Source organism: Schistocerca cancellata, chromosome 6 (assembly GCF_023864275.1).
Source record: "Schistocerca cancellata isolate TAMUIC-IGC-003103 chromosome 6, iqSchCanc2.1, whole genome shotgun sequence".
NCBI classification, from domain to species: domain Eukaryota; kingdom Metazoa; phylum Arthropoda; class Insecta; order Orthoptera; family Acrididae; genus Schistocerca; species Schistocerca cancellata.
In genome coordinates this window covers 107639464-107657761 of record NC_064631.1, presented here as the reverse complement: position 1 = coordinate 107657761, position 18298 = coordinate 107639464, and the positions used below count along the sequence as shown (strand labels likewise).

Genomic DNA, 18298 nt, shown 5'->3' with positions numbered 1-18298 from the left:
TTTTCTTCTGCGAAAGAAACGTTACAGGACACGTGTATCTGGACATGCTGGAAAATTGGCTCACGGCACAACTGGAGACCGACAGTGCCTACTTCATCTTTCAACAGGATGGTGCTCCACCGCACTTCCATCACGATGTTCGGCATTTCTTAAACAGGAGATTGGAAAACCGATGGATCGGTCGTGGTGGAGATCATGATCAGCAATTCATGTCATGGGCTCCACGCTCTCCCGACTTAACCCCATGCGATTTCTTTCTGTGGGGTTATGTGAAAGATTCAGTGTTTAAACCTCCTCTACCAAGAAACGTGCCAGAACTGCGAGCTCGCATCAACGATGCTTTCGAACTCATTGATGGGGATATGCTGTGCCGAGTGTGGGAGGAACTTGGTTATCGGCTTGATGTCTGCCGAATCACTAAAGGGGCACATATCGAACATTTGTGAATGCCTAAAATAACTTTTTGAATTTCTGTATGTGTGTGCAAAGCATTGTGAAAATATCTCAAATAATAAAGTTATTGTAGAGCTGTGAAATCGCTTCAATCATTTGTAATAACCCTGTACTTTTAAAATATTATTTCCTTATGCTTGTTAATCGTCAAGAATCTTAGCACCTCATCTTCCATCTAAATAAAAGACTGGTTACAGTACGTCAGTTGCAATGCTAGTAAGCGAATGTGCGCGGAGAGCAGCTGCTGTAGATAAGACGGTCACGGCCAAGCGCACGCCAAGTCTGCCGAGTCACAGCAGTGTGCCGTGAGGGAGGTCGCGTCCAAACCGTGCGTGCTCGTCTCGCCAGTAGCGGAGCGGCCGGCTTGCAGAACACAACGGCTGGCGTCGGCGCGGCCGGCTCGCAAAGGTGAGGAAGCGCGCACGGCATGGCCAACATCTCGTTTCTGAATACTTCAGCTCGCACCGAGTGCCTCGTATGCACGAGGAGTTTCATTCGTTTCACGGTACCGGTTACTTTACCAAACGCTGCACATGTAACGTGTTTCGTGTACGAGTACTGTAAGTATCCGTCTGTACTAGACGTGCTGAATCCTCAAAAACGACGACGTGGGGGAAAGGTGCTGAGGTGTAGAATAGGGAGGGGCAGCGGGAGGGAAGGGGAAGAGAGAAGCTGTAAGGGGCTACAGCAAAGTGCTTTACATCGAGTGTGTTTTGACGCTGTGATTTCTTAATCTAATCGCCAGCAATAATGACTGTGTAGCGCACATTTTTGTGCCGTTAGCTACTATGAATGTGTCTCCGAGCCTTGTGTTGCTGCGGTTGTGACGTCGCTCCCGCCAACAGAACCGGTGTCTTTGTATGACGGAGACTTTTTTTATTTGCACTTTATGAGATAGGCGTGGGTGTTGTGTAGTCCCCCTATTGCGACTATTTTTGTCTCGTATTATTTCCATCCTATCTCACCATTCAAAATTTTTTCCCCATTCCTTCCATCACTCATGTGAAGCTGTGCCACATTTTGTGAATGTTGAACATAGCACGCGGTGCCCTAAAACGGGCAATGATGGTTGTTAAATTATTAGCGAACTGTACCACTCTTACGTAACGCACGCACAACATAGAAAAATAGAAAACGGCTCTGAGCACTATGGGACTTAATTTCTGAGGTCATCAGTCCCCTAGAACTTAGAACTGCTTAAACCTAACTAGCCTAAGGACATCACACATATCCATGCCCGAGGCAGGATTCGAACCTGCGACCATAGCGATCGCACGGTTCCTGACTAAAGCGCCTAGAACCGCTCGGCCACATAGGTCGGCGAAAAATAGAATCAACATTTACGATTCCCCTGCATGTAAGTGCGATACCGGGTCAGAAGCAGAGGTAAACCACATCTTGTTCTCGTGTTCCACATTTGACAACGAAAGATCGAAATTTCTGAACACTTTGATGAGTGTAGTTTACCTCCTCTTTCGATCAGCGTCCTCTCTTTTGGTTTCTTAAGACATTCGCCAGTATAAAGTGGTCGTCAGTTTGTTAAGAGTATAGGGTGAAGTCTGTAGGACTCATATTTTCGTTTATCTGTATCATTTATTATAAAATTTAAGTAACAGTGTGTATTGATAACATAAATATGTCCAGTTTACTCATCGTTCTATTTGTTAAACATTTGTTGTGGCAAAGGTTTACCGCTTGAGCATTCAATTCTTTAAATATGCATTTTTGTATTTCTCTCTGTACAATTATGTATTCAATGTAACCACGTGTCCTCGATGGGGAAATAGAGTACAAATTCTGGACACCAAATAAAACAAACAATCATACACGGGAAAAACTAATAAAAAACTGCAGTAGAAATATTCGACTAATGCTTCACTCCGGAACTTAAGGCCACATCACCCAACAGCTAATGAGCACAAGGCGAGGCCCCATCATAGAAACGTGTAAGAGCCTATCTCACGAAAAAGGTAAATGGTTAAACGTGAATAAATTTTTTAGGCCAAACTTGTGGCTGGATTCTGTATTTATGTCATTGTTCTTCTAAAATGCTAAACAGAACTTTCATTCTCTTCCAGGGGTGTGGTTGGGTAGTAAATATTTAGTTTCATTTGGGATCGCTTGTTTCAGTTAACTTATTGCATTGTGCAACTTATTCACGTTCTTCAGAATAGCTATATTCAATGTGTCATTCCTTAAGATCTCATGCATTTTTCTGATTTTCTCCCATGAGGTGATTTCAACAGTCTTCTTGGGACTTTGTAGTGGATCGGTTGGAATCTGTTCAGTTATGACGCTGAGTCTGTGTCCCGCATTGTGCAGCCATTAACTATTGCCGGTAAGATTGTGGATCTGCATAGTCGTAATTTGGTTTTTGTTTCCGTTTCGGAGCTAACAAGAAAGGGAGCTAGTGCTCTCACCATCTGTAGAAAAGTAATTATTTTCGGAGTAATATCAGCCTTGAAGAAAATTTGTTGATTTAATACGACTCTGAGGCATTTAACATTTATTGATCATGGGATGTTTCTGTAGCTGATTCTGATGTTGCCACCAAGATGCGGTGGCTTTTTTGAGAAGTATGTAGTTTTACTTTTGTCATTGTTGAGTGACACTTTGTTTTTTCTACACTAATTTGCGGTGAAGTTCACTTGTTATGCAGTGTTTGTTGCTTGTATGCATCACTGTATCATCCGCATATTGTGCTAGCTGTGCTCCTTGTTACTTTGGGATGCCATTTCTTTAGCTGATGAAAAGGGTAGAGACAGTACTAACCCTTGTAGGAGACCAGTTTTTATTTTTATTGTCTCTGACTTCTTCTCGTCTGTGGATCAATGATTTTTCCGTTGTGCAGAAATTATCATCTTAGTATGTAGTCCGGTAGTTTGATCTGTGTAACTTATCTTCACAATCTCTACATAATTTGTCGAAGGGCTTGTTCCAATCCATGAAGACCGGCGCTGTCGGTTTTGATGCGCTGATATTTTCTGTTGTGTTTTCTACTAAACGTAGAGCTTGCCTTTTTGCTGATAATTTCATTTCAAACTCGAACTATCCTAGTCTAAGTGAAATACTGTTGTGTAAGTTGTAGGACTCGATCCCACTTCGATTGTTCGACGTTTCAAATCTAGGGATGAACTACTACTACTACTACTACTACTACTACTACTACTACCACAAACAAAGACGAATCACTGAAAAATACCAGCGGAATAAAAATTAGATCATGGACTACGTTGGATCTCACTGATCGAAACTGGCTGGCAGGCTGATACTGGAATATTAACAGATTTTATAATAAGAAACAATGAATAAATAAAAAACACTGAGATGCAGATAAATTAACTGATATTTTAGTCTCAGTAAATGTACAGTAGTGGAAACCATTAAAGTAGGGTTAAAGAATAACAAGAATATGTCTCTAGTAATAATGTACCTATTACAAATTTTTATGTACATGTGTCATTAAATATACTGCAAGTTTTTACCTTAACTTCTCCTTCGGGTTTGTAAGCATTTATCAGCCGCTGAATAGAAGATAATCCTCCTAATTCTCAGGCACACCTTTTTTGAGCGAAACAGATATTGGTTTGTCCTGCAGGGAACTGTCGATGTCATGTAGTTGCAGAAGACGAAATTGCTAATTAGGTGTACCGCCAAAAATCTGAATGTTGTCCTTGATGAATGGATTTTTAATTCTGAAATTTATAGTGCGACGAAAGAAACATAAACGGCTAATTATTTGTTATTATTCAATACTTTGACCTAAACCCTTAATGATTACCATGACAAGAAACTAAAGGATTTGTGGTAGCGAGAAATATGTCTGGCATTACAAAAGATAATTTGACGAATTTTTTAAAGAATGGTTGCATTTCATTTCGGAGATGATGTTTTCATTTCTGAACTGAGCAATGCGAAAACTTCACCACATCAGAAGGAGTAATGGATATTTTTAAATGAGCCTTGTATTTAGAAACAAATGTCTGTGTTTTTATTCTAAGTTAACGGCTTTCTGAAAATTCGGCACCACTCACGAACCTGGAGGTGAAACTATTGAGAGACTCCAACATCATAGAAATCAAGTTTTTATTCACATACGGTATTAGACCCTGCACGATTAAAGGCAACTATGGTTAGATATTAATTTTTCGCGTTTTCAAGCCATGATAGCTTTGTAGTAATCACCTGCTTTCAGGTGACAGATACTTATTACGAGAACAGACACATAACATCGTATTGCATCCTAAAGTGGACACATAAAAGAACATGAACGGTGAGTCTTCGTACAACAGAAGTTAGCGACACAATTCACTATAATAACGCTATTATTTACTGTACATGTAGGAATGTACATGCATGACAGGATGAATTAACGCAAATGTCTACTAGTAAATAAACTCACATGACTTCCATTTAACGAGACAACGAAGCTATTCCAGGGACACGTACGAAGGCAAACTGGTCTCTGCGTCAAGTCCTTGAGAGCGCAAAAAGAAAGTCGGTTCGTAACTTACCGCGATTGACTGGTCAGTTGAAAAAACGCTCTTCTAGCGATGAAATTGTCCGCAGATATGCAGTTCTGAAGCTGCGAGCTTGTAAGAGGTCATATGAGATGCTGTGTCCTATGATGTATCGTCTTCTGTTTAACAGATTTTGTAAGAAAAACTGTCTTATGTGCTTATAAGGCACCTGTAGCATATGTAGCTTAATGACACATGGGTCACGCAAGGATCTGCGTATAATACACTGACGAACCAAAACATTATGACAGTCTATTTAATAGTTTTTTGGTCTGTCTTTGAAGCGATTCTGCGTGACATGGATTCGACAAGTTATTAGTATGCTTCTGAAGCTATGAGGTGTGCTCAAAAAGTAACTGGAAGTTTTGTTTTTCGTACAGTATCTTTATTTATTCATCAACATAAGCTTTGACCCCTTCAAAGCAATTTTCCTCAGATACAATACAATTGGACGAATGCGTTTCCCAATCTTGGAAGCACTTCTGAAACTTACTTTTCGTAGTGATATTCAGCTCTTTCAGCGAATCTGTTTTTATCTCACAAATGGTAGCAGATCCGCGTCCATTCTCGGTTCTCTTCAGCCTCGGGAATAGAAACAAGTCAAAGGGCGCCATGTGCGGCGAATACTCTGGTTGAGCCAACATAACGGTTTTGTTTTTTTGCCAAAAAATCACGAACAAGCATCGAGATATGAGCGGGAGCACTAACGTGATACAATTTTCACGAGTGGTTTTGCCATAAATCTAGTCGTTTCCTTCGAACTGCCACACGCAAACGGCACATAAGTTCCCGATAGTATTCCTTACTGACCGTAAGGCAAGAACTCATGATGCACTGTCCCATTGTTGTCGAAGAAAACGGTGGGAAGAACCTCCCCATGTGACGGGAACTTGATTTTTTTTCGGTCTTGGCTCTACAGGTATTTTCCATTGGCACGCTTGACTTCGGCGTCATAGCCGTGTAGCCATATTTCGTCACCTGTTATAACTTCTTTAGAATTTTTGTATCGTTGTCGACTTCATTCACAATTCCTGGGCGATGAGTGCGCAACGACGTTCTTGGTCGAAATTCACCAATTTCGGAACAAACTTTGCTGCTACACGTTTCATGACCAAAGCATCCGCAAAAATTGCTTGGCGTGTGCCAGATAATATGTCAACATCATCAGCAGCCTCTCTGAAAGCGATTCGGAGATTTTCAGGAACCATTTTTTTTTCTTTTTCCACACTGTCGTCAGCAATTGATACGTTAGAGCGTCCATGGCGGTCGTCGTCTGCTACGTCTTCTCCATCCTCTTCGAAACGTTTATACCAGTAACAAACTCATGTCGTAGTGATAGCGGATTGGCCAAAATGCCACAGTTAACATTGCGAATGCGGTCCTGCACTTTATTCCATTTATCAAACAAAATTAAATGCAAATTATTTGATCCATCTTCGCTGAAGGCTCGAAAACACGTATAATCCTTTCGACTGTTAGTAATAAACTAGATATCAAAAACAGATGAAAATGCAGACATACCAGGTGTAGAAGTATCATGCCAGAATTTGGTTGCAATAATTACACATTTGTTGTTTCAAACTGATAAACAATATTTTATTCAGAGTTATCTCCATTGCTATTTATACGTTTCTCCCACCTCTCCGGCAGTCCATTGAATGCCCCGCAAAAAAAAAAAAAAAAAAAAAAAAAAAAAAAAAAAAAAAAAAAAAAAAAAAAAAAAAAGTTATTCTTTTGAATCGAACCAGTCAGCGAGCCACTTCAGTACATTTTCATACGAATTGAAGCGTTGTTCAGCAAGAGCGTGTCCCAGTGATGCAAACAGATGATAATCGGACGGAGCCAAGTTTGGAGGATAAGCCGCATGCCCTAGTGTTTCCCAACTGAACGCCTCGTTCGTTTCCCTGACCCATTTTGCTGTCTGTTATCATGGAGCAATATGACTTTGTGTTGCCTTTTTCCATATTCCGGCGGGTTTTCACGTAATGCTCGATTTAAATCGATCATTTGCTGTTGGTAGCGATCAGTGATTCAGTTGTTCCGCGATTTCCTGTTGAGTTTGAGTATCATCTTCATTCAAAATGGCCTGCAATTCGTTGCCTTTGAACTTTTTCGGTGGATTCCCGCGCTCGTCGTTTCTCACGTCAAAATCACCACTTGAATTTTTTGAACCACTCGAAACACTGTGTTTTCCCAAGAACATTTTCGCCGAAAGCTTCGACAAGCATTCGATGCGATTCTGCAGCAGTTTCCTTCAAGTAATGACAGAAAACCAATGCCGTCCGCAAATAGTAATTCGTAGGCAGAAAATGCGACATGTTTACGGGTTTGAAGCATGGGACTTTGGTTACTGTGTGTTGACATTTGTTGTCAGCCGTTACAGAAAGCAGATGGAGCCTCAGATAAGGTCTCACGGGCCATACACTGATGGTTAGTATCATCTATAGGGAAATTACGGTTTCATACTTGTACACCTGGTACGTCGGGAACATGCTGGTTCGGCATCGGGAGACACGAAACACAAAGGAATGCAGGTGCTCCGCAATAATGTTTACGCAGTCCATAGCTGTTGGTGTCTTCGGTTACTACCATAGGTGTCGTGGAAGCCAAGGTGAATGCCGCTCATAGCATAGTACTGCTCCAATTGGTCTGTGACCTCGGCTCGGTGCATGAACTCATGTGCTGTTTGCCTGGATGACGGCGTATAAGGAGATAAGACCATAGTAGTGGTGCAGCAAGAAACGTGAACCACCCGACCAGGCGTCACTATCCTATTGATCCACGGTCCAATCTCTTAAGATCCCACGTCGATTGCGATCGTAACTGATGTCGTTGGGTCAACACATAAGCGGTCGTTCTGCTGCGGAATATTCAACATACGTGCTCCGAAATACTTGGGCCTGCACCAGCTCCGTACTAGGAACGGGAAAAAACGACCGGTTTAACTGATATCGGTATTTTAGTTCTAGACAACCAGTGTCTTCCTGTATTTGTTTCATCTAGGTTATAACAGCTATTTTTTTTATTTTTTACTAATAACCAAATAAAAAACCGAAATATCAATTAGCACAGTGCTAAAATTTTTCGTCTTTAAATATTTTTTTTAAAAAAGGAGTTATTTTTATCCATTAAATTTGCATTGATTTGGAATATTGCGTTATTACAGGAAATCGGAAAAGCGACCAGTGCTATTTTGATAGTAATGCCGACAGAAATGCACAGCACATCCTTATATATAAAATTCTCGTGTCACAGTGTTAGTTTTCATACTCCTCCAAAACGGCTCGATCGATTCTGATGAAACTTTACATGTATATTCGGTAGGTCTGAGAATCGGTCGTAATCTATTTTTCATATCCCTAAGTGATAAGGGTGGTCCACCCCAAAAATTTTTTCTTATCTTTTGAACAGAACTTTTTATTTTTATTTTTTTTATGATGTGGCATTAAAAAATACACACAACCCCAAATTTTCACCCTTCTACCACCAACCCCTATTTTTAATAGCGATTTTAGTAATTTAATAATTTTCAACCCCTGTCGATAACTGATCAATTATCACTTGATCAGTTATTCCCGCCAGGTGTCTACCGGTGATAGTCTTTCACTATTCGATAGATAGGTAATTGAAGAAAACGTACCAAACGCAACGACTCGAATATCCCTCTTTGAATCGACGTAACTAGACCGAGAAATTTAACTAGGTAGCACGCGTCATTCGCCAAACCGACATTTAGGCCTAGTGCACGATTTTTATCGTACGGAAATATATCGTACGATCAAATTCTTTTAGTGGAACAAAGAAATTCCTATGCTCTTCTTCGTTCCTCTAAAAGAATTTAATCGTACAATATTTTTACGTACGATAAAAATCGATGTGTGTGCGCTTGGCCTTATTCATGATGCTGGCGAAAACGTTTCGACACGAAATTGCTGCTATGTTTGTATGCTCATGGACGAGCCGTGTATCGGCTGCAATTGTTAAATCCGCGCGATCTACCGTACAAACGCTAGAACTAATAGTGGCCGATAATGCCGGACTTCCCCCTAAGCCTTTTCTCTCTCCCTACACGGTTTTCGGCCATTATTATTGTTTGTCACGAGCTCCCGCCAACAACGGCTATTGTATTACACGTATACATTGTGTTACACGTATACATTAGTCTTATAGACTAGAGATAATTTATATGGAAAAACAACGTTTGTCGGGTGAGCTATAACATATTAAAGATTTTCAAAGGCGGAACGAAGTTCGCCGGGTATAGTTAGTACGCATAAAATTTGGTACAGCATGGCTGAGACATGACGTCTGTTGCTCTGTGTGTCGATTAAGGCACTCGTGAACGTGCGGTGTGCGGTCTGTACGGTAGTTCCTCGCTTGCCGTCAGCCTGACACCCGTTGTATTACATAATGGCACCAATCCTACTACAATGCTTCTTTTGCTTTAAAGGATTAAAGATTTGTCTTCCGTTTGTATGAAATAATAAAAGAGGAATGAAATTATGATAGTAGTAATAAATAAAAAACTTAACAACAATGCACTTATAGTTTACAATAACAATAGAAAGAAGCTGACCTGCTGCCTCTGTGTACAAGATATGGCTCTATCTGGTAGCAGCTCTTGAGAAAACAGAGTTCTTCAACCTCAGTTTTCACCCTTTGGCACTGACTATCATAGTGGCCAGACTGAGGTAAGACCCCAATTACAGTATGATTTTAGAGAAGAGTTTCAAAATTAGAATCAATAGGATTATACTAGCGAATTTTTGTAGTATTCAACCACTTATTACTTATCGAGAAAAGCAGAGAACGATGGGCGGACTGAGTTTTCTTTGCCTGTTTAAATAATATTTTGATTCTACGTATCTTGAAACTCAGTGAGTCAACATTTTTCGGTCTTTGTTCCATTTCTACGTTTATTACAGGAAATAATAAGAAAAAGACCGAAAACCGGTTATTTCAGAAACCGGTTCCTTTGAGCGATTTTAACAGTCATGTTAAACCGGCATGGAGAGAAACCGATACAACCGGAAACCTGTTGTTTCAGCGGTAACCGCCATCCATAGTCCATAGCATAACAAATGGTTCAAATGGCTCTGAGCACTATGGGACTTAACATGTGAGGTCATCAGTCCCCTAGAATTTAGAACTAAAACGTACCTAACCTAAGGACATCCCACACATCCATGCCCGAAGCAGGATTCGAACCTGCGACCGTAGCGGTCGCGCGGTTCCAGACTGAAGCGCTTAGACCCGCTCGGCCAGTGCGGCAGGCATAGCATAACAGTGGCGCCGAGCAAGATGGCGCAGTGGTTAGCACGCTGGACTCGCATTCTGGAGGACGACGGTTCAATCCCGCCTCCAGCCATCCACATTCAGGTTTTCCGTGATTTCTCTAAATCGTTCCATGCAAATGGCGGCATGGTTCCTTTGAAAGGTCATGGCCGATTTCCTTTCCCGTCCTTGACACAGTCGGAGCCTGTGCTCCATCTCTAATGACCTCGACGTCGACGGGCCGTTAAACCCAGTCTTCCCTCTTTCCTCCAAAACAGCCCCTACTGGCCTGCGTCCGGGTTCGGTGCTTGTTTCGAGCAACCTTTCGCCTAGATGACGGCCTATTCAGACAGGACCGTGGGCCTGGTGTAACAAGAAACGTGCTTCATCAGACCGGGCGACACGATTGCACTGATCCACGGTCCAGCCGCTATGAACCCACGTCCACTGCAGTCTTAATCGACTATATCGTCGGGTCAACGTGGGAAAACGAAGGGGTCGTATGCTGCGAAGCACCACGTTCAACTATGTGCGCTGAAGCGAGTGCTTGCATTACGATCTCTGTGTTCTGTTGTCAGATCTGCGACAGATCGGCCTCCTGTTCTGCCCTCCAGTGCGCAGTGGCGGGCAACTCAAGTAGCTGCCTGTGATGAAAGTTGCCAGTGCGTGGAGGCCCTGGCAGTACACCAAATTCGGCAGCTCTGTGTATTCACTGCACCATTTAGTGTAAAATGTGTCTCGCCACCCCATAGAATATTACCCAGTCACATGTCATCAACTTCGATCCTTGGCAGAAAGCGAAGAGCAAATTCAGAACATTGCTGCAGTCTATGAGGTATCAGGTGTTGAACAGTCTTGATCTTGTGCGGGTAATATTGTAAAATAGATCCCAAAACTTTCCATACTGTTAACCATGGTCTGGACAGTTCTCGTGAGGCACTAGCACTACCCAGGGCCCGTGCTGCATAGTCAGTTGCAGCAACAGCAGCCTCGTCAGTAAATTCCACCGGGATAGGACGCCTTCCTCTTCCAGGTGCCACACAAAGCTCAACCGTGTTTATGAATTTCGTGATCACCCTCTTTAAGCCGTTTAATGACATCGAGCCTCCCCACAGACCTTTCAGTCGGTCATACTCTCTCATGCAGCACTGTAATTGCTGCCGTCCACATAGAACAAAAATGGTTCAAATGGCTCTGAGCAGTATGGGACTTAACATCTAGGGGTCATCAGTCCCCTAGAACTTAGAACTACATTACTGGCCATTAAAATTGCTACACCAAGAAGAATTGCAGATGATAAACGGGTATTCATTCGACAAATATATTATACTAGAACTGACGTGTGATTACATTTTCACGCAATTTGGGTGCATAGATCCTGAGAAATCAGTACCAAGAACAACCACCTCTGGCCTTAATAACGGCCTTGATATGCCTGGGCATTGAGTCAAACAGAGCTTGGATGGCGTGTACAGGTACAGCTGCCCATGCAGCTTCAACACGATACCACAGGTCATCAAGAGTAGTGACTCGCGTATTGTGACGAGCAAGTTGCTCGCCCACATTGACCAGCGTTTTCAATTGGTGAGAGATCTGGAGTACGTGCTGGCCAGGGCAGCAGGCGAACATCTTCTGTATCTAGAAAGACCCGTACAGTACCTGCAACATGCGGCCGTGCTGCCTATTGGCTTCTGTCTCGGGTTCTTCGGCCGACGTTCATCTAATGATTTTTCTGACGTTTCGCCAGCACATGAACGTCAGCCGAAGAACCCGAGACAGAAGCCAATAGGCAGTTTGTCAACAAGTGTCCACGAAAGCCTTAACAATTTTGTATGCGGTCGTGCGTTATCCTGCCGAAGCGTAGGGTTTCGCAGGGATCGAATGAATGGTAGATCCACGGGTCGTAATACAGATGAAATGTAACGTCGACTGTTCAAAGTGCCGTCAATGCGAACAAGAGGTGTCTGAGACGCGTAACCAATGGCACCCCATACCATCACGCCGGGTGATATGCCAGTATGGCGATGTCGAATACACGCTTCCAATGTGCGTTTACCGCGATGTCGCCTAACACGGATGCGACCATCATGATGCTGTAAACAGAACCTGGATTCATCAGAAAAAATGACGTTTTGACATTCGTGCACCCAGGTTCGTCGTTGAGTACACCATCACAGGTGCTCCTGACTGTGATGCAGCGTCAAGGGTAACAGCAGCCATGGTCTCCGAGCTGATAGTCCATGCTGCTGCAAACGTCGTGGAACTGTTCGTGCAGATGGTTGTTGTCTTGCAAACGTTCCTATCTGTTGACTCAGGGATCGAGACGTGGCTGCACGATCCGTTACAGCCATGCGGATAAGATGCCTGTCATCTCGACTGCTAGTGATACGAGGCCGTTGGGATCCAGCACGGCGTTCCGTATTACTCTCCTGAACCCACCGATTCCATATTCTGCTAACAGTCATTGGATCTCGACCAACGCGAGCAGCAATGTCGCGATATGATAAACCGCAATCGCGACAGGCTACAATCCGACCTTTATCAAAGTCGGAAACGTGATGGTACGCATTTCTCCTCCTTACACGAGGCATCACAAGAACGTTTCACCAGACAACCGCGGTCAACTGCTGTTTGTGTATGAGAAATCGGTTGGAAACTTTCATAGCCTTAGGTTAGTTAGGTTTAAGTAGTTCTAAGTTCTAGGGGACTGATGACCTCAGAAGTTAAGTCCCACAGTGCTCAGAGCAATTTGAACCATAATATCCTAGCGGCCCTTGTGCGAAATGTAAATTGGCAGCAGCAGTATCGTTCTGCAGCCAGCAGCAAACACCAGGTCTCTAAATTTTCTGCTTAGTGTTTCGCAGAAACAACGTCTCCCCACCATTGTTTCCAGTTTGATTTCACGGTAAAGCATCTCCACATTAATCACGTGTTGCTCGAACTTCTGGTAACAAACCTAGCAGCCCGCCTCTGAATTGTTTCAATGTTTTCCTTTAATCCGACCTGGTGGGGAACCCGAACACTCGAGCACTACTCAAGGATGGATAGCTTTAGTATTCTATATACTTTCTCCTTTATCGATGATTTACATTTTTCTCTCAATAAACCAAAGACAACAATTTGCCTTAAACATGTGGCGACCTTAATGTGCTCATTCAATTTCATATCGCCTTCCAGCGTTACGCTGTCCCGCCCCCTGGTAGCTAAGTGGTCAGCGCGACAGAATGTCAGTCCTAGGGGCCCGGGTTCGATTCCCGGATGCGTCGGAGATTTTCTCCGCTCTGGGACTGGGTGTTGTGTTGTCCTAATCATAATCAGTTCATCCCCATCGACTCGCAAGTCGCCGAAGTGGCGTCAAATCGAAAGACCTGCACCCGGCCAACGGTCCACCCGACGGGAGACCCCAGTCACCCGACATTTACATTTTTTGCATTACGCTTCTATATTTAGTGGACGTGACTGTTTCTGCCAGCACACCACTAATACTGTATTCGAACATTACAGGATTGTCTTTCCAGATCATCTGCATTAACGTCTTGTGCTTAATTGAGGTTTGTGTAACTCCTCCACATGTCTTATCACATACGTGCACCTATATTTTTCATAATATGCCGTGTAACTGTAAGTTTACTCACAGAAGGTTTTAGTTGCACTTTGTAAAAAACGCTGACAGCAGTAGTTTGTTTCCGGCAAACAAATCATTTCGACCTGGAATACTCTCTTTGAAATTCTGAAGGAAGCAGGGGTAAGGTACAGGGAACGAAAGGGTGTTTACAACTTGTACGGAAGAGAGACAGCAGTTCTAAAGAGTAGAGGGGCGTCAAATCGATGCAGTGGTTGAGAAGGGAGTGAGAAGGGGTTGTAGCCTATCCCGACGTTATTCAATCTGTACGTCGAGCAACCAGTAAAGGAAACGAAAGATAAATTGGAGAAGGCATTCAAGTTCTGGGAGAAAAAAACTTTTAGGTTTGCCGATGGCATTGTAATTCTGTCAGAGACAGCGCAGGACTAGGAAGAGCAGTTGAACGTAAGGGACAGTGTCTTGGAAGCTGGATATAAGATGAACATCAACGAAAACAAAACAAGGATAATACACTACTGGCCATTAAAATTGATACACCAAGAAGAAATGCAGATGATAAACTGGTATTCATTGGAAAAATATATTATACTAGAACTGAGATGTTATTACATTTTCACGCAATTTGGGTGCATAGATCCTGAGAAATCAGTACCCAGAACAACCACCTCTGGCCGTAAAAACTGCCTTGATACGCCTAGGCATTGAGTGAAACAGAGCTTGGATGGCGTGTACAGGTACAGCTGCCCATGCAGCTTCAACACGATACCACAGTTCATCAACAGTAGTGACTGGCGTATTGTGACGAGCCAGTTGCTCGGCCACCATTGACCAGACGTTTTCAATTGGTGAGAGATCTGGAGAATGTGCTGGCCAGGGCAGCAGTCGAACATTTTCTGTATCCAGAAAGGCCCGTACAGGACCTGCAACATGCGGTCGTGCATTATCCTGCTGAAATGTAGGTTTCACAGGGATCGAATGAAGGGTAGAGCCACGGGTCGTAACACATCTGAAATGAAACGTCCACTTTTCTAAGTGCCGTCAATGCGAACAAGAGGTAATTGGTACGTGTAACCAATGGCACCCCATACCATCACGCCAGGTGATACGCCAGTATGGCGATGACGAATACATGCTTGCAATGTGCGTTCACCGCGATGTCGCCAAACACGGATGTGACCATCATGATGCTGTAAACAGAACCTGGACTCATCCGAAAAAATGACATTTTGCCATTCGTGCACCCAGGTTCGTCGTTGAGTACACCATCGCAGGCGCTCCTGTTTGTGATGCAGCGTCAAGGGTAACCGCAGCCATGGTCTCCGAGCTGATAGTCCATGCTGCTGCAAACGTCGTGGAACTGTTCGTGCAGATGGTTGTTGTCTTGCAAACGTCCCTACCTGTTGACTCAGGGATCGAGACGTGGCTGCACGATCCGTTACAGCCATGCGGATAAGAAGCCTGTCATTTCGACTGCTAGTGATACGCGGCCGTTGGGATCCAGCACGGCGTTCCGTATTACTCTCCTGAACCCACCGATTCCATATTCTGCTAACAGTCATTGAATCTCGACCAACGCGAGCAGAAATGTCGCGATACGATAAACCGCAATCGCGACAGGCTACAATCCGACCTTTATCAAAGTCGGAAACGTGATGGTACGCATTTCTCCTCCTTACACGAGGCATCACAAGAACGTTTCACCCGTCAACCGCGGTCAACTGCTGTTTGTATATGAGAAATCGGTTGGAAACTTTCCTCATGTCAGCACGTTGTAGCAGTCGCCACCAGCACCAGCCTTGTGTGAATGCTCTGAAAAGCTAATCATTTGCATATCACAGCATCTTCTTCCGGTCGGTTAAATTTCGGGTATGTAGCTCGTCATCTTCGTGGTGTAGCAATGTTATTGGCCAGTAGTGTATATTGTAGCCGAATGAAATTGGGTGATGCTGAAGAATTTAAATTAGGAAACGAGACATGTAGAGTATCAGATGAATTTTGCTACTTGGTCAGCGAAATTACTGATAATGGCTGAAATATAAAGAATGTAAAATGTAGACTGGTAATAGGAAGAAAAGCGTTTGTGAAGAAGTGATGTTTGTTAATATCGAAAATAGACTGAAGCGTTAGGAAGTCTTTTTTGAAAGTATTTGTATGGAGTGTGGCCATGTATGGAACCGAAACACGGACGATAAACAGCTTAGACAAGAAAAGAATAGAAACTTTTGAAATGTGGTGCTACAGAAAAATGCTGAAGTTTAGATGGGTAAATCACATAACTAATGAGAAGGTACTGATAGAACTGGGGAGAAAATAAATTTGTAGCACAACCCGAATAGAAGAAGGGAGCGGTTGTTAGGTTACGTTCTGAGGCATCAAGCGAACACCAATGTAGTATTGGAAGAAAGTTTGGGGGGTAAAAATTGCAGAGGAGACGAAGAGATGAATGCAGTAAGCAAATTCAGAAGGTTATAAGTTGCAGTAGTTATTCGGAGATGAAGAGGCTTGCACAGGATGGAGTAGCATAGAGTGCTGCATCAAACCAGTCTTTGGACTGAAGGCGCAACAACAAACAAATCAGTATGAAACGTGTGAAATGTTAAGAACATCCGAAAGCGACAACACAATTTAGAAAGTCGGAAATTTTTTCTTTCGTACGCTGTCGGTAGAGAGGAGTGTAAACTCAAAAACATGCAGGTCCTCTTTGCACAGTCAATATTTGCTACTCGATTAGTAGGTCACTTGCAGCTGAGTTGATAAACAGCGTGGACGGTACACAGTAGTTGCGATGGAGTCAGTAGCCAGCAGTGCCGGGGACACAAAGGTCGTCGCTTTATCACTGGGCGATAAGCGGTGACACAGCAGCTAACTCTCCAACCGCAACCAGAGACCTGTACTAGTCACTCATCTTCAGTTCTGCAAAATTGCCGTGACAGAAGTCGTAGCTGTTTCGCTCTGCATATTTACACCTACATGCCGTCACAGAAATGTGCGACGAAGTTCGAGGGGTTGTAGAGGGTGTGTTGAGGAACAAATCCAGGATAGAAGCCTGTGTCCGCAAGCATTACCCAACGACACTACAGAGCATCGAAGTTGTGGGCGCTGGCACCTTCGGCACTAAAGGTGACTTTGTTCGCTGACGGACCGCAGGTGGAACGTCTCGTAGTGTTTGTTACTCAACGATCGCGACTGATTGCCTCGATCGCCAATGGAGAAGAAAGAGCTAGCTGCTGCGTAGAACGGCCTTGTCTCCTATGAATGTGATGCTCTGTTGCCTCGGTGGATGGCGGTTTCGAACACGAGTTTCCATCTGCAGTTTATTTTTCTCCTGTGTAACAAAGAATAGTGGAGATTTTTAAAGGATTAAAAGAGAGAGATAAACTGTAAGTGACAACCTGTATCCGAAAAAGTCATTCATCGAGCCACCAGAGCATCGCAGTGCCTGTCTACGCAGCAGCGAGCTCCATCTTCTCCGCTGGCGATCGTGGCAATCAGTTTCGATCACTGAGTAATGAACAACATTGCGAAACATTCCGCCTACGGTCTGTTAGCGTACAATGTCACGTTTTCTGCCGAAGAGGTTGCCTAGTGGTAGGTGCCGGGGACTATAGCTTCGACGCTCTGTAGCGTCGTGGGATGACGTTTCCGGATACAGGTTCGTACGCTCGATTTATTCCTCAAGACTTCCTGTACTCGAGTGTTCCACAAGCCACTTTACCTGTGCAGCGGTGGACATTTGGGGGATTTCTATCATCTTACCCAGTTTCCATTCCATTTGTGAACGGTAGGAGTGTACAACGAGTGTGGATAAGCTTCTGCATAAGTCCTAATTTCTCTGCTTTTTTGTCGAGTCCATTTTGCAACGTGTTTGTGACAGGAAGTAATCTGTCGCCTCCTTCTTCATGGTAGGCATTCTCTAGAAACTGTAACGGTAAACGTCTCCGTGATGAACTATGGTTCATTACTCGAACAGTCCGCTCTGTTTAGAGGATGAAAAATTTGTTTAACAAAAGGGTGCACGAAGTCACTCTCGTAGCATCTGCCTCTATTAAATCTTCTGGCAAAGGCCTCCGAGGTCCCAAGCATCGGTGAAACTGGACTGAGAAACGTATCTAAGTTCTAGCTCGTTCATCTCCACTCTGAGAAAATTCTGCCGTTCAATTCTTTATGACTGCGTCCCTCAGTATGTAAGAATGCCTCAGTATTTTCCACCCACATCCACCATTTTTATTTGGATGAAATAGTTCAGTATTTTATCTTCATGTTGGTCGGATGGCTGCTCGCTTCTCAAGCCCGCACTCGTTCGTCGGTTCTCCCATGGCGTCGTTTTCTGCCGCCGGTATATAACACTCGCCGACTGTCACTTTGCTTCATCTGTCTGAGATCTTTCTCGATATCGATTTTAGACATGCGGTTCTAGCTGCCGGATTTTCTGTTCCACCATCGGTATTTGCTCCTAGGTAAGTGCTCA

The 18298-nt window shown here is 43.6% G+C and overlaps 1 protein-coding gene across 2 annotated transcripts in view; it reads left to right on the top strand.

Moving 5' to 3' along the window:
• The first annotated feature begins 715 nt into the window (after positions 1 to 715).
• The window catches only part of LOC126191288 (methyl farnesoate epoxidase-like), a 184985-nt gene continuing 167402 nt past the window's right edge, over positions 716 to 18298 (top strand). For both annotated transcript variants that reach the window (XM_049932102.1, XM_049932101.1), the window contains exon 1: positions 716 to 861. The gene's annotated coding sequence lies outside the window, so the exon portion shown is untranslated. The remainder of the gene's footprint in view (positions 862 to 18298) is intronic.